This window comes from Arachis hypogaea, chromosome 11 (genome assembly GCF_003086295.3).
Source record: "Arachis hypogaea cultivar Tifrunner chromosome 11, arahy.Tifrunner.gnm2.J5K5, whole genome shotgun sequence".
NCBI classification, from domain to species: domain Eukaryota; kingdom Viridiplantae; phylum Streptophyta; class Magnoliopsida; order Fabales; family Fabaceae; genus Arachis; species Arachis hypogaea.
In genome coordinates, this window is record NC_092046.1 from 105,905,285 (window position 1) to 105,914,403 (window position 9,119).

General features: G+C 40.8%; 1 non-coding gene across 1 annotated transcript; it reads left to right on the forward strand.

The window, feature by feature from the left end:
• Positions 1–7,770: 7,770 nt before the first annotated feature.
• On the forward strand, positions 7,771–7,878 carry LOC112724640 (small nucleolar RNA R71). The gene has a single exon (XR_003163795.1). It is a non-coding gene; the product is annotated as a small nucleolar RNA R71 (small nucleolar RNA).
• The last annotated feature ends 1,241 nt before the right edge of the window (positions 7,879–9,119 follow it).

Here is a 9,119-nt window from a genome sequence, read left to right on the forward strand (position 1 = left end):
GCAAATCTCCAAACAGATTTCTGTTGAGAGACCTTCAAGCTCACTGCCGAGTGACACAATCCCAAATCCTAAGGAAGAATGCAAGGCAATACAATTAAGGAGTGGGAGAACATTGATGAGCAACAATGACACTACAAAGAAGCAAGTAGAGAGCAGCAAAAGACCAATAGAAGATGAAAAGAAACAAAGGCAGATGAAGCCAAGGATCAAGTTGTGATGCCAAACAAGAGCACTGAGAAACTCAAAGAGAAGAACAACCAACCACACACACACAGTTCAAAAGAAGTGATTCAAGGACGGCAGCAAATAAGAAAGAGCATCACACCTCTACTGCCATATCCCCAGAGATTCAGCAAAGAGACTAAGGACCAACATTTTCATAAGTTCCTTGAGACGTTCAAAAAGCTTGAGATCAATATTCCCCTGGCTGAAGCACTTGAGCAAATGCCTCTGTATGCCAAGTTTTTGAAGGAGCTTATCAACAAGAAAAGAAGTTGGGATGAGAAAGAGACCATACTGCTTACTGAGGAATGCAGGGCTTTGATTCAAAAAGGGCTTCCTCTTAAGCTTAAAGACCTTGGGAGCTTTTTGCTGCCCTGCACCATTGGGGAATTAACCATCACTAAGGCAATGTGCGATCTAGGAGCAAGTATTAACTTAATTCCCTCCTCTTTGGTGAAAAAGCTGCGTATAGAGGAAGTTAAACCGGTACAGATGTCTCTAGAGCTGGTAGATAAGTCAATGGTATACCCCAGGGGTGTAATTGAAAACCTTCTAGTCAAGGTGGACAAATTCATATATCCTGCAGATTTTGTAGTTTTAGATTCAGATGAGGATGAAAGTGACTCCATCATACTTAGGAGACCGTTCTTGGCCACTGCCAGGGCTATCATAGACGTAGAGCAAGGAGAATTAACTCTCAGAATGCATGATAAGAGTGTCACTCTGAAAGTATTACCAGAAGCGCAGTTTAGTGATGAGAAGAAAGACTATACGGAACTCGACAAGGAAGAATCACAGTTAAAGGAAGAAAATAACAAGGTGATTCACAGCAACATCCCAAGGCAAAAGATTGTGCAGAATGATGAAGAAGTTGGTACGCGGAATCGTGATTACACTTTAATTATGTAAAATTCATTGCTCTTTCTTTCCCTGGTAATGGCGCCAAAAACATGATGCCAAGACCATGGTTCACAACTCCGTGTAACTGACCAGCAAGTGCACTGGGTCGTCCAAGTAATACCTTACGTGAGTAAGGGTCGAATCCCACGGAGATTGTCGGTATGAAGCAAGCTATGGTCACCTTGCAAATCTCAGTTAGGCAGATATAAATTGATAATGGTGTTTTCGAATAATAAATAATAGAATAGGGATAGAAATACTTATGTAATTCTTTGGTGAGAATTTCAGATAAGCGAATGGAGATGCTTCCGTTCCTCTGAACCTCTGCTTTCCTGCTATCTTCATCCAGTCAGTCTTATTCCTTTCCATGGCTGGCTCTATGTGATACATCACCACTGTCAATGGCTACTTTCGGTCATCTCTCGGGAAAATGATCCAATGCCCTGTCACGGCACGGCTAATCGTCTGGAGGCATCACCCTTGTCAATGGCTTCATCTTATCCTCTCAGTGAATAATATGCTCACGCACCCTGTCACGGCACGGCTATTCATCTGTCGGTTCTCGATCATGCTGGAATAGGATTTACTATCCTTTTGCGTCTGTCACTAACGCCCTGCAATCGCGAGTTTGGAGCTCGTCACAGTCATTCATTCATTGAATCCTACTCGGAATACTACAGACAAGGTTTAGACCTTCTGGATTCTCTTGAATGCCGCCATCATTCTAGCTTACGCCACGAAGATTCTGGTTAAGAGATCTAAGAGATATTCATTCTAGCTTGTTGCATGTAGAACGGAAGTGTTTGTCAGGCATGTGTTCATAGGGGAGAATGGTGATGAGCGTCACACATAATCATCACCTTCATCACGTTCTTGGGTGCGAATGGATATCTTAGAAGTGAAACAAGATGAATTGAATAGAAAACAGTAGTACTTTGCATTAATCTTTGAGGAACAGCAGAGCTCCACACCTTAATCTATGTAGTGTAGAAACTCTACCGTTAAAAATACATAAGTGAAAGGTCCAGGCATGGCCGAGATGGCCAGCCCCCAAAACGTGATCACAGGATCAAAATACAATCCAGGATCCAGGATGGTCAAAAAGACGTCTAATACAATAGTGAAAGGTCCTATTTATAATAAACTAGCTACTAGGGTTTACAGAAGTAAGTAATTGATGCATAAATCCACTTTTGGGGCCCACTTGGTGTGTGCTTGGGCTGAGCTTAAGTGTTACATGTGTAGAGGTCCTTCTTGGAGTTGAACGCCAGCTTTTGTGCCAGTTTGGGCGTTCAACTTTGGTTTTGGCTCCTTTTCTGGCGCTGGACGCCAGATTTGGGTAGAAAGCTGGCGTTGAACGCCAGTTTACGTCGTCTATTCTTAACCAAAGTATGGACTATTATATATTTCTGGAAAGCCCTGGATGTCTACTTTCCAACGCAATTGGAAGCGCGCCATTTCGAGTTCTGTAGCTCCAGAAAATCCACTTTGAGTGCAGGAAGGTCAGAATCCAACAGCATCAGCAGTCCTTCTTCAACCTCTGAATCTGATTTCTGCTCAAGTCCCTCAATTTAAGCCAGAAAATACCTGAAATCACAGAAAAACACACAAACTCATAGTAAAGTCTAGAAATGTGAATTTAACATAAAAACTAATGAAAACATCCCTAAAAGTAACTAGATCCTACTAAAAACATACTAAAAACAATGTCAAAAAGCGTATAAATTATCCGCTCATCACAACACCAAACTTAAATTGTTGCTTGTCCCCAGGCAACTGAAAATCAAATAGGATAAAAAGAAGAGAATATACTATAAATTCCAAACTATCAGTGAAACAGAGCTTCAATCATATGAGCGGGACTTATAGCTTTTTGCCTCTTGAATAGTTTTGGCATCTCACTTTATCCATTGAGGTTCAGAATGATTGGCATCTATAGGAACTCAGGGTTCAGATAGTGTTATTGATTCTCCTAGTTCAGTATGATGATTCTTGAACACAGCTTTTTTATGAGTCTTGGCCGTGGCCCTAAGCACTTTGTTTTCCAGTATTACCACCGGATACATAAATGCCACAGACACATAATTGGGTGAACCTTTTCAGATTGTGACTTAGCTTTGCTAAAGTCCCCAATTAGAGGTGTCCAGGGTTCTTAAGCACACTCTTTGTTTTTGCTTTGGACCTTGACTTTAACCGCTCTGTCTCAAGTTTTCACTTGACACCTTCACGCCACAAGCACATGGTTAGGGACAGCTTGGTTTAGCCGCTTAGACCAGGACTTTATTCCTTTTAGGCCCTCCTATCCACTGATGCTCAAAGCCTTGGGATCCTTTTTATTGCCCTTGCCTTTTGGTTTTAAGGGTTATTGGCTTTTTGCTCTTGCCTCTTGGTTTTAAGAGCTTTTGGCTTTTTCTGCTTGCTTTTTCTTTTTTTTTTTCTATTTTTTTCGCCTATTTTTTTTTCTGCAAGCTTTGTTCTTTGCTGCTTTTTCTTGCTTCAAGAATCATTTTTATGATTTTTCAGATTATCAAATAACATGTCTCCTAGTCATCATTCTTTCAAGAGCCAACATATTTAACATTCTTAAACAACAACTTCAAAAGACATATGCACTGTTCAAGCATACATTCAGAAAACAAGAAGCATTGTCACCACATCAATATAATTAAGCTAAGTTCAAGGATAAATTCGAAACTCATGTACTTCTTGTTCTTTTGAATTAAAACATTTTTTTATTTAAGAGAGGTGATGGAGTCATAGGACATTCATAACTTTTAAGACATAGTTACTAACTACTAATGATCATGTAATGAAGACACAAACACAGATAAGCACATAACATAGAAACGAAAAACAGAAGAAACAAGAACAAGGAATGAATCCACCTTAGTGATGGTGGCGTTTCCTTTTTGAGGAACCAATGATGTCCTTGAGCTCTTCTATGTCTCTTCCTTGTCTTTGTTGCTCCTCCCTCATTGCTTTTTGATCTTCTCTAATTTCATGAAGCATGATGGAGTGCTCTTGATGTTTCACCCTTAGTTGTCCCATATTGGAACTCAATTCTCCTAGGGAGGTGTTGATTTGCTCCCAATAGTTTTGTGGAGGAAAGTGCATTTGAGGCATTTCCGGGATCTCATGGTGATGAGCTTCATACGCCTCTTGAGCTCCATGAATGGGCTCTCTTGCTTGCTCCATCTTCTTCTTAGTGATGGGCTTGTCCTCTTTAATGAGGATATCTCCCTCTATGTCAATCCCAGCCGAATTGCATAGGTGGCAGATGAGGTGAGGAAAGGCTAACCTTGCCATAGTGGAGGACTTGTCAGCCACCTTGTAGAGTTCTTGAGGTATAATCTCATGAACTTCCACCTCTTCTCCAATCATGATGCTATGGATCATGATGGCCCGGTCTATAGTAACTTCAGACCGGTTGCTAGTGAGAATGATTGAGCATTGAATGAACTCCAACCATCCTCTAGCTACAAGCTTGAGGTCCAATCTTCTTAGTTGAACCGGCTTGCCTTTGGAGTCAATCTTCCATTGAGCTCCTTCTACACATATGTCCATAAGGACTTGGTCCAACCTTTGATCAAAGTTGACTCTCCTTGTGTAGGGGCGTGCGTTCTCTTCCATGTTTGGCAAGTTGAACACCACCCTCACATTTTCCGGACTAAAATCTAAGTATTTCCCCCGAACCATTGTAACATAGTTCTTTGGATCCGGGTTCTTACTTTGATCATGGTTCTTGGTGATCCATGCATTGGCATAGAACTCTTGAACCATTAGGATGCCGACTTGTTGGATGGGATTTGTTAGAACTTCCCAACCTCTTCTTTGAATTTCATGTCGGATCTCCGGATACTCATTTCTTTTGAGTTTGAAAGGGACCTCGGGGATCACCTTCTTCTTGGCCACAACATCATAGAAGTGGTCTTGATGGGCTTTGGAGATGAACTTTTCCATCTCCCATGACTCGGAGGTTGAAGCTTTTATCTTCCCCTTCCCCTTTCTAGAGGATTCTCCGGTCTTAGGTGCCATCAATGGTAATGGAAAAACAAAAAGCTTATGCTTTTACCATACCAAACTTAGAATATTACTCGCCCTCGAGCAATAAAAGAAAGAATAAATGAAGAAGAAGAAGAAATGGAGAGGGAGAGGGAGATGTGGTTTCGGCCAAGAGGAGTGTAGAGGGATGTGTTGTGTGAATTTGATGAAGAATGGAGGTCTTTATATAGGGAAGGGAGGGGGGAAGGTTTCGGCCTTATGGGTGGGTTTGGGTGGGAAATTGGTTTTGAATTTTGAAGGTAGGTGGGGTTTATGAGGTAGGTTTATGGGGAAGAGTGGATGGATGTGAGTGGTGAAGAGGTGATGGGGAAGAGAGTTTGAGGTGATTGGTGAAGCGTTTTTGGGGAAGAGTGTTTATGTGGTTGTGTGAAAGAAAGTGGTGAGAAGAAGTGAGTGGAGGTAGGTGGGGATCCTGTGGGGTCCACAGGTCCTGAGTGGATCCTGTGGGGTCCACAGATCCTGAGGTGTTCAAGGATTTACATCCCTGCACCCATTAGGCATGTAAAAATGCCTTTGCACCCAACTTTGGGCGTTCAGCGCCAGGTTGGTGGCCATTTTGGGCGTTCAACGCCCATTTGTGTGCCATTTCTGGCGTTGAATGCCAGAACCATGCCTGTTCTGGCGTTCAGCGCCCAGAAGCTGCCCATTTTGGGCGTTCAGCGCTAGAACCATGCTCTGTTCTGGCGCTGAACGCAGACAGATGCTCCTCCAGGGTGTGATTTTTCTTCTGCTGTTTTTGATTCCATTTTTAATTTTTATATTTATTTTGTGACTCCACATGATCATGAACCTACAAAGACATATAACTAAGAAAAATATAGTTAGATAAATAAAATTGGGTTGCCTCCCAACAAGCGCTTCTTTAATGTCAATAGCTTGACAGTGGGCTCTCATGGAGCCTCACAGATGTGCAGAGCTTTGTTGAAACTCTCCAACACCAAACTTAGAGTTTGGATATGGGAGTTCAACACCAAACTTAGAGTTTGGTTGTGGCCTCCCAACACCAAACTTAGAGTTTGACTGTGGGGGCTCAGGTTGACTCTGCTTTGAGAGAAGCCTTTTCTGCTTCCTCTCCATGGTTGCAGAGGGAGATCCTTGAGTTTTAAACACAAGGGAGTTCTCATTCCATTGAAGGACTATTTCACCTCTGTCAACATCAATCACAGCTCTTGCTGTGGCCAGGAAAGGTCTTCCTAGGATGATGGATTCATCCTCTTCCTTTCCAGTATCCAGGACTATGAAATCAGCAGGGATGTAAAGGCCTTCAACCTTTACCAACACATCCTCTACTTGTCCATAAGCCTGTTTTCTTGAATTATCTGCCATCTCTAATGAGATTCTAGCAGCTTGCACCCCATAGATTCCCAGTTTCTCTATTATAGAGAGGGGCATGAGGTTTATTCCTGAACCAAGGTCACACAGAGCCTTAAAGATCATGGTGCCTATGGTACAGGGTATTATGAACTTTCCAGGATCCTGTCTCTTCTGAGGCAATGTCAGTTGATCCAGATCACCTAGTTCATTGATGAACAAGGGAAGTTCAACTTTCCAAGTATCAATACCAAATAATTTGGCATTCAGCTTCATGATTGCACCAAGGAACTTGGCAGCTTGCTCTTCAGTAACATCCTCATTCTCTTCAGAAGAGGAATACTCATCAGAGCTTATGAAGGGCATAAGGAGGTTCAATGGAATCTCTATGGTCTCTAGATGAGCCTTAGAGTCCTTTGGTTCCTCAGAGGGAAACTCCTTATTGATCACTGGACGTCCCAGGAGGTCTTCCTCCTTGGGATTCACGTCCTCTCCTTCCCTTACAGGTTCGGCCATGGTGCTTATGTCAATGGCCTTGCACTCTCCTTTTGGATTCTCTTCTGTATTGCTTGGGAGAGTACTAGGAGGGATTTCAGTGATCCTTTTACTCAGCTGGCCCACTTGTGCTTCCAAATTTCTAATGGAAGACCTTGTTTCATTCATGAAACTCATAGTGGCCTTAGAGAGATCAGAGACTAAGTTTGCTAAGCTAGATGGATTCTGCTCAAAATTCTCTGTCTGTTGCTGAGTGGATGATGGAAAAGGCTTGCTATTGCTAAACCTGTTTCTTCCACCATTATTAAAGCCTTGTTGAGGCTTTTGATCCTTCCATGAGAGATTTGGATGATTTCTCCATGATGAGTTATAGGTGTTTCCATAAGGTTCACCTAAGTAATTCACCTCTGCTATTGCAGGATTCTCAGGATCATAAGCTTCTTCTTCATAAGAAGCCTCTTGAGTACTGTTGGATGCAGCTTGCATTCCATGCAGACTCTGAGAGATCATATTGACTTGCTGAGTCAATATTTTATTCTGAGCCAATATGGCATTCAGAGTATCAACTTCAAGAACTCCCTTCTTCATAGGCGTCTTATTACTCACAGGATTCCTTTCAGAAGTGCACATGAACTGGTTATTAGCAACCATGTCGATGAGTTCTTGAGCTTCTGCAGGCGTTTTCTTTAGGTGAATGGATCCACCTGCAGAAGTGTCCAGTGACATCTTTGATAGCTCAGATAAACCATCATAGAATATATCCAGGATGGTCCATTCTGAAAGCATGTCAGAAGGACACTTTTTGGTCAACTGTTTGTATCTTTCCCAAGCTTCATAGAGGGATTCACCTTCTTTCTGTCTGAAGGTTTGAACATCAGCTCTAAGCTTGCTCAGCTTTTGAGGAGGAAAGTACTTGGCTAAGAAAGCCGTGACCAGCTTATCCCAAGAGTTCAGGCTGTCTTTGGGTTGAGAATCCAACCATAATCTAGCTCTGTCTCTTACAGCAAAAGGGAAAAGCATGAGCCTGTAGACTTCAGGATCTACTCCATTAGTCTTAACAGTATCACATATCTGCAAGAATTCAGTTAAGAACTGAAAAGGATCTTCAGATGGAAGTCCATGAAACTTGCAGTTCTGCTGCATCAGAGAAACTAATTGAGGTTTCAGCTCAAAGTTGTTTGCTCCAATGGCAGGAATGGAGATGCTTCTTCCATGTAAATTTGAATTAGGTGCAGCAAAGTCACCAAGCATCTTCCTTACATTATTATTATTTTCGGCTGCCATCTCCTCTTCCTGTTCGAAAGTTTCTGAAAGGTTATCTCTGGATTGTTGTATTTTAGCTTCTCTTAATTTTCTCTTCAGAGTCCTTTCAGGTTCTGGATCTGCTTCCACAAGAATATTCTTATCCTTGCTCCTGCTCATATGACAAAGAAGAGGGCACAGAAAAATAATAATAATAATAGAGATCCTTTATACCACAGTATAGGGATCCCTGTGTGAGTAGAAGAAGAGGGGGAGACAAAGAATGTAATATAATGGAAGAAACACAACTGTGAGGATGGCAGAGATGTGAGATGAGATGTTAGTAGATGAATAAATAAATAGAATAAGATGAGAGAGAAGGAATTTTCGAAAATGATTTTTGAAAAAGAGTTAGTGATTTTTGAAAATAGTTTTTGAAAAATGTTAGTAATTTTTGAAAATTAAGATTTAAAAATTTAAAATTAAAATAATTAATAAATTAAAAAGAAATTTTGAAAAAGGGGGAAGATATTTTCGAAAATGAGAGAGAGAGAGTTAGTTAGGTAGTTTTGAAAAAGTTAAGAAACAAACAAAAAGTTAGTTAGTTGGTTGAAACAAATTTTGAAAACCACTTTTGAAAAGATAAGAAGTTAGGAAGTTAGAGAAGATATTTTAAAATCAAATTTTTGAAAAAGATAAGAAGATATTTTTGAAAAGATATGATAGAAATTAGTTTTCGAAAAAGATTTGATTTTTAAAATCTCAATTAATGACTTGATTCACAAGAAATCACAAGATATGATTCTAGAACTTAAAGTTTGAATCTTTCTTAACAAGTAAGTAACAAACTTCAAATTTTTGAATCAAAACATTAATTGATTATGTTA